We start from the raw sequence: 7,500 nt of genomic DNA, 5'->3' as shown, positions 1-7,500 counted from the left end.
AAGCAAGATCTCCGTTGCTTTTTTTTAGTGTTTCGCTATGTTAAATGAGTTTAACATAGTGAGACAGTTTTAAAATAAGCAACGGAGATGTCCGTTGCTTATTTTAAAACTGTCTCGCTATGTTAAACTCATTTAACATAGCGAAACACTAAAAAAAAGCAATGGAGATCTTGCTTTCTCCGTTGCTTTTATTTAAAACACTGTCTCGCTGTGTTAAATGGGTTTAACATAGCGAGACAGCTTTAAAATAAGCAACGGAGATCTCCGTTGCTTATTTTAAAGCTGTCTCGCTATGTTAAACCCATTTAACATAGCGACAGTGTTTAAAATCGAAGTTATACTAAAGGAAAAAAGTCCGGGCGACCGGACCTTTTTCCATTAGTATAACTCTATTTACAACGGGCACGCTGGCCAATCAGCGTGCACGTTTTGGGGGGGTCATGGTATAATAATTCATAATTATGGGGGATGACAACATTTCCTACAGTGCTTATTTAGTGTTTGTTGCATAAGTATGTTGTTGCTGATTTGATTTATTTTGGAGTAGGACTTTTTAACAAAATTCAGAAGTGCCAGTTTTTGTTTATACTCATTTAGTGCAGGTGTCCTGCAAGCATTCCTTGCCCTTAATGATGGATATAACTTGAGCAAGTTAAGCAGCACATTGGTCTAATTTATTGCCCGATGCTGTTTGTAACCACTTGCAATTCAGAGCTGTTTAGAAGAAGATTATACAGGGATAGAGGTACTATAAGCTCTCTTAAATCATTGAAAGCACCGGTTATCCAAAAACTTCACATAATCCATGAAAACACAGACTCAAAACTGCGTCCAGCATCACATAAGCTTGATGATGGGTTTTAGATGCTTTTACAGCTCAGAAAATCAGTATGCTGATTTATTCTGGATGCACGTTTAGTGATGTGTTTAAAGACAGGTCTATTTAGATCTCTTGGCTGGTTACGAACCATTGTTAGTTAGGAGGCTACATATAGCTGGCCCAAACATTAGCTTATAATTGATCCTTTTTTGTATTTTCAGCTATACTTTTAGAGTAGTGTCATTGTGATCTTGGTGGCATAAACAACAATGCTGACATTGTGCCCTTCTTGTTTCAGAGATGATTGCATGTAATACAGTGATTGCCAAACGTTCATTTAGACTAAAACTTGTTTTGAAAAACTGGCAGTTGTGGCTGAGCTGCGACATAGAGGTCATAATACTGAATGTTCACCTAGATAGTTTTGCGGTTTGTGTGCAGAACTCTTTTGGTTAAGGTTTGAAATTGTTACTTTAAGAGGTGAAGTGGGGTTCTACAGCGAACATGGTAAAAATTCTTCCATTTTGTGAACTGGTTGCCCTGGTAGGGATTCGCTATCTGTAACTGTGGTCCCCAGCTTACCCTGCTGGATTCCCACCCAATGAAAGGAGTGCTTGGGAATCCCCACCATTTCCCACACCAAGTAGATTGATCGCCGACACTGCAGTGCGTCATCATTTGGATGAGACATTAAACCGAGGTCCTATCTCTTTGAGGAGTTGGTGGTAGCTCAGGTAGAGATAAAAGATCCCATTATATCTAACTAAAAGACTAGGGGTCTTTTATGTAACACAACATAAAAAAGTATATATGTATTTATACAATGTGTGTCTTTATAGACACACACACACACACACACACACACACACACACACACACACACAGACACACACACATTTCTTTTCTTTTATAGTGTTTATCAGTTTTCTTATCTTCATTGTTATTCTTCCATAACTGACCCCCCACTTCTTCTTCCACAACCAGAATCTAATTTTTCACAATACATCCTCCAAAATCCATTTCCTATCAAAAAAAGTGTCATCGTCTTTCACTCCAAATAACCCATATTACATAAAATATATTCTTATTTACCCTTCCTACATATTCTTTCTTCTTGTTCTTATAATATCCATAATCATATTCATATCATTGTTGTTTGTCATTAATATTCTCAAACATTTTCTTCACAAAACTTTCTCTGGAGTTTCACCAGTGTTTTATATTTCAAAAATCATGCTATGTCATCTCTTCCTCCCACAAAATAAACACGCTCTTTAAACTTTCTTTTTATATGGCATATTGCCCTTTACTGGTAATTTATTTATTGCCATTCTCCATAGGAAATCCTGACACTCTACTGACTTGGTACCACTTTTTCCTTACTTTAATGGCTTTCATCACTTTTTCTGGTAAGTTTCCAATGGATTTACAAAATTTTTTTTCTTCACATTATTAAACCACATCCTTCTATCTTTCTGTTTATCATTTTTATTTTCCATGTTAAGATTTTTTCTTGATAATTTTTAATTTCTTCATTTACATATTCCATTACTCTCTTTCTTATTCTCAACATCTCCCAGAAGTTTTTGTACTTGTATTTAAACATTCTCACTATTATTTTCTCATTCTCTTTTTTTATCTACTTTATACAGGTTTAAAGAAACAGAAGAAACGACTGGATTTAGTAACCTCAATTCCCCTGTATCTCCACTTGTATGTAATGCACCTTTTTTTTTTCACTGGGTTTAATCTTGAACCTCAAATAAAAGAAAACACCAATTGCACAATTTATTTTTCATATTTTTCTGGGGTCATATAAACATTTGACGTATATGCCATTTTCCCCATTAATACAGAATTCACCAGATAAACATTTTTCCTGAATGCTTATTTATATATCCTGCATAGAAGACATAGTTCTTTTATTTCCTTTATCAAACCCTCCCATTACACCATAAATACATCACCCAATTTTTATCCTTAACAAAGACACTTCATTCATTGAAAAATACATACCCCAGTTTTTACCACATTACGCAAACCCTTACTTTTATCTTAATTCAAGGTAATTCTCATTTCATTTGAATATCCATTCACACAAATCAGCACTTTCCTCATCCATATTGTATTCTTAGCAACTACAGCTATATTGACTGCTTATGTCAAAACTACTGGACTCACCACCTAATTTTGCATTACATATCTAGCATCTTTCATTTTATAAATGACTTCACTCACTGTTGTATTCATTACCAGTGCAAACATTGTTCCACTCATGGGACAGCCTTGTGTTATACCACACTTCATGCATATTTCTTTACTCAGCCACCCATTCACTAACACTCCTGCTCTACTTTGATATGCTGACGTACACACTGTCCTAATTCTATTACCTGTACCATACTTCTCTATAACATCCCACAGTGCATCCTGTCTGCAGTATAAAATGCCTTGCTAATATCACATACCATAAATTTCACACCCTTTTTACTTATGTCATCAACAATTTCTCTGACAATCAGTAATAATTCTTGACATCTCTTCCCTTTTATGCCATACATACTTTCTTCCATACTATCCCTCATCTTCCCTTCAATTCTCATCTGTTATTCTCATGAACATTTTATACATGTTTAGTGTGATGGGTCTCTGTTTTTATTTTATTGCTTTCATCTTTCTTCTATGTAAATTTTGATATCCTGTTGCATAACTCTCTGTAAACAAACCCTTCCTTCAAACATTCATTCAGTACATTTACAAAATAGTCTGCCAGTCCATGGTTTCTTAAATGTTCCATGTCCTGTACCATCTGGGCCTGTAATTTCTTGAATGTTCCATGCAGGGCTGGCCTTAGCCGAAATGGCGCCCTAGGAGAAGTAGTGCTGTGGCGCCCCTTAAGCCCCACCCACACCACACTCATGAAATTCCCTATTTGAGCCACACCCAGTGGGTCATTCCCCAAGAAAGCCATTCCAGTCATTTCCTTAAATTATTTAAATACTTAGGAAGAAAGATGCCTTGTAATGTAGTTAACTGCAGCTACCTTTGCATATGTATTTTCTACGTGAAATACCAGTGCCAGATCATGGTCAAATAGGATCCTAGGAAGGGTAATAGACCGTCACCCCAGAGCAGCCCCTCCTGCAGCAATCCCCAGCAGCAGCCCCCTCCTCAGCCATTCCAGTGTTCCATTATTTGGTTACCTCACCATGTTCTATTATTTGCTTCTACAATAATTACAGATATTGAAATAAAATAGCACAAACACAGATAGCCATTTGCTAAACAAACAATATAGTCTCTCAATGAAAACAGACTTAGCATGAGCAGTAAACTTCTCTGCCCTTGAAACTCACATTCATTGAAATGGCAAAACTCACATTCATTGAAACTGCAAAACTCACATTCATTGAAACAGCATGAAAACCCACATTCATTGAAACAGCATGAAAACCCACATTCATTGAAACAGCATGAAAACCCACATTCATTGAAACAGCATGAAAACCACATTCATTGAAACAGCATGAAAACCACATTCATTGAAACAGCATGAAAACCCACATTCATTGAAACAGCATGAAAACCCACATTCATAGAAATGGATCTGGTTGGTGGAGAATTAAGTTTACCTTTGGGCGGTTTTCAAAAGAGACTCCTTGCACACATTTTTAGGACCATGCATACATGTATTTATTCTTTGATTCACTTTCCTAATTATATTCCTTATATAATACAGTACCACTTGTTAGAATATGTTTTAAATTTCTAGTTTTAAACATTCTTTTAATAAGCAATGAAACAAAATGTATGAACCAATAACTACCATTTCAGAACACTTCAACAATAAAAGGCCACTCATGACTTCTGTCATCACAATCGAGTTTATATTAAAAACACAAATGTTTACTTACCCTAACACCCAAATGTTGACACATATTCCGCAAATACATGGAATGCCCTAAACTGTGACATTCAAAAACTCGAATGTCATACTTGTCCCATCCCACCGCCTGCTACATACTACCTACACAGTAACACATGTACTTTCTCTCTCATTCAAACAGAACGACTAATTTAAATTCCATACACATACATACATACACACATACTTTCTCTCACATACAGTAACCCAGTTTAAACTACACAGACACACACACACAAATACATTTACTTACCTCCTTTTTAAACGAAATGGCCACATGCATACACACGGAATTAATCCCTATCTTGAAGTGCTAGTTTAATTTCCGCGCGCCACCACTGAATGTCTTTACATCAGTGGTGTCGGCGTACATGTGTATGATGCGCATATATTTCTCCTGACAGGTGGAGTGAAGCTTTTTTTTTTTTTTTTTTGGTAGTTGAAGCCTCCTGGTCACACTACAGGTTTAAATGTGGGAAGGCACTCACCACTCGCCTTATGATTCCGGCGCTCTGTGATTTATTTATTCATTTTAATTAATGTACTTTTCTTATTATGCATTTGCATAATAAAACAAGTAAATTAATTAAAATAAATAAATAAATGAAGACAAACTGCGCCCTTTGCTAGGCTGGCCTGTACGGCGCCCTAGGCGGTTGCCTAGTTCGCCTATGCCTAATGCCGGCCGTGGTTCCATGTCCTGTACGATCTGGGCCTGATACTGAATCAGCAGTTCCTTTCCTAAGTACTTTATCCAATTCACTAACAGAATTTCTTTTTCAAATTCTTCTTCAACACGTTCTGGAAGTTTTTTTTCTTTTTTTTTACTTTCCGCTCTCTCTCTCTGTCTCATTTTCCTTCTTTGTACTGTTTTATATATTTTCCACATGTTGTACTACAATACTGTATTTGTTCTTGTGTTCTTTTTATCTCTCATTTTATATATTTTTTCACTTCCTTCATTATACTAATAGCATTATTTACCATTTTACTGAAAGATGCAGATTCCTCCTTCCTTCTCCATTAGTAAATAATATATCTGCCTAAACAGAAATGCCTTGATTTTTTTTCTCAATATCTTATATAAATAAATATATATATTTTTTTGCATATTATAATACTCTCTTGTATTATTCTGTAAATTCTCAAATGCATTTCTGTACAGTTTCCCATACTTCACATTCTCTTCCTTTTTTACATCATCATACTATTGAAGATTATAATTATTTTTAATTCATTCCACCATTCAGACCAGTTTTTATTGAACTCTTTCACGGTTATGTGATCCTTCAATAACTGCAATGATTTCAAGTCCGCAATTTAATCCCACAATTTCTTGTTCTTTTTATTCCCTTTTCTGTTTTAATATACTACATTTCTTCCATCACCACCATCCGTATTGCTAAATGACCCCCCCCAAAAAAAAATCACAATTGTATTACCCTCTGCTGCCACCAAATCCGCTGATAGTACAAAATAATCAGTTTCAGATCCAAGTGCCCCTTTCTGTAAGCCCATTGACTTTTGTTCTGCATAGCTAATTTACACATTTTATTACTTCCTGTATTTTTACATCTTTCCCTTTCTTTTTAAATTTTCGCCTTAAATCACAAAGTCTTCTGCAATTATAATTGTCATGTTAACCACCGTGTAGTCTGCTAGATGATAAAACAGATTCCATCTTTCCTTGGTAGGCATATATAATGCTGTAAATTCTATAAACCTGTTCTCTCCACCTCACATCCACAACAGTTAACCTTCCCATCCTTACCGATCTTGCATCTAGTATTTTCACACAACACAGCCTCTCTAGAACAGTGTTACTTCCCAAGTTCCATATTGTATTTCCACCCCACAATTTTTCTGTTTGCATTTTTTCTTCACTTGTCAGGAATCTTACATTGGCTAACAGAATAACCTCCACATCACATTTAGCACACCATCCCAGTATCACTACCCTTACAATGTTAATAGTACTATATACATTTACTTAAAGTACTCTAAAGTTGTTGCTTTTCCTTCTTTTTAAGTTTAAGGGAAATATTTTTAAATTTGTGTTTTTGCTCTATTCTCAATTTAATATTTTCCTTTGTCTGTGTATAAGTAATCATTGATCCTCAGAATCAGATTTTTCACTGGCTAAAACTTCACAAAAGTACTAGTATCAGTCCCTTCTCTTGACCTCTGTTTTTTTCTTCTTCTTTTACAGTTTCTTCATCGGGAACCAAATACAAAAATGTGCTCAAGGGGTAGCCAACAGAAAGAGTTTAATAAGTGCTTTTGTTCCTAAATATTGATTAACTTCATCACCTAGTTTACCCTCTCCCCCAGACTTTTGTTGTTCTTCCTTGTATATGTTTTCTTTCCTTTCATTCTTTTTAATTATTTACTGTTTCCTCTGGTCAGTCCTTCCAAAAGAGTCCCTTTTTTTAACACAACCTTCATTTAGGAACACGCCTTCTTGCTGTATCTCCTTTCTTCCCACACTGGTTATAGTGTACCTTGTCACAGTCACTAATTAAATGAGAAAAGTACCCACGGACAAAACATGACATAGACTGCTCAGCATATCTTAATGTCCCCCATGACTGTCCACAAAACTAACACTTGCAAGAGTTTCATTATTTTTTTTCACATTTCAAAACAGCTTCCAACCTCTACCCTCCATTCCTTAAATTTCTTTCATCTCTAACTTTCGCAGTATTATCAACAGTTATACACTGCATGCATTTTTTGACTCTGTTCTAAACTGCAT

At 35.6% G+C, this 7,500-nt stretch overlaps 1 protein-coding gene across 1 annotated transcript in view; it reads left to right on the top strand.

Moving 5' to 3' along the window:
• Positions 1–7,500, top strand: part of VPS45 (vacuolar protein sorting 45 homolog) — a 1,242,679-nt gene that overhangs the window by 314,748 nt on the left and 920,431 nt on the right. The gene's annotated exons all lie outside the window — the stretch shown is intronic.

This window comes from Protopterus annectens, chromosome 6.part0 (genome assembly GCF_019279795.1).
Source record: "Protopterus annectens isolate FY-2018-M chromosome 6.part0, PAN1.0, whole genome shotgun sequence".
NCBI classification, from domain to species: domain Eukaryota; kingdom Metazoa; phylum Chordata; order Ceratodontiformes; family Protopteridae; genus Protopterus; species Protopterus annectens.
The sequence above is the reverse complement of the archived record's forward strand: the minus strand, read 5'-3'. Positions and strand labels throughout refer to the sequence as shown.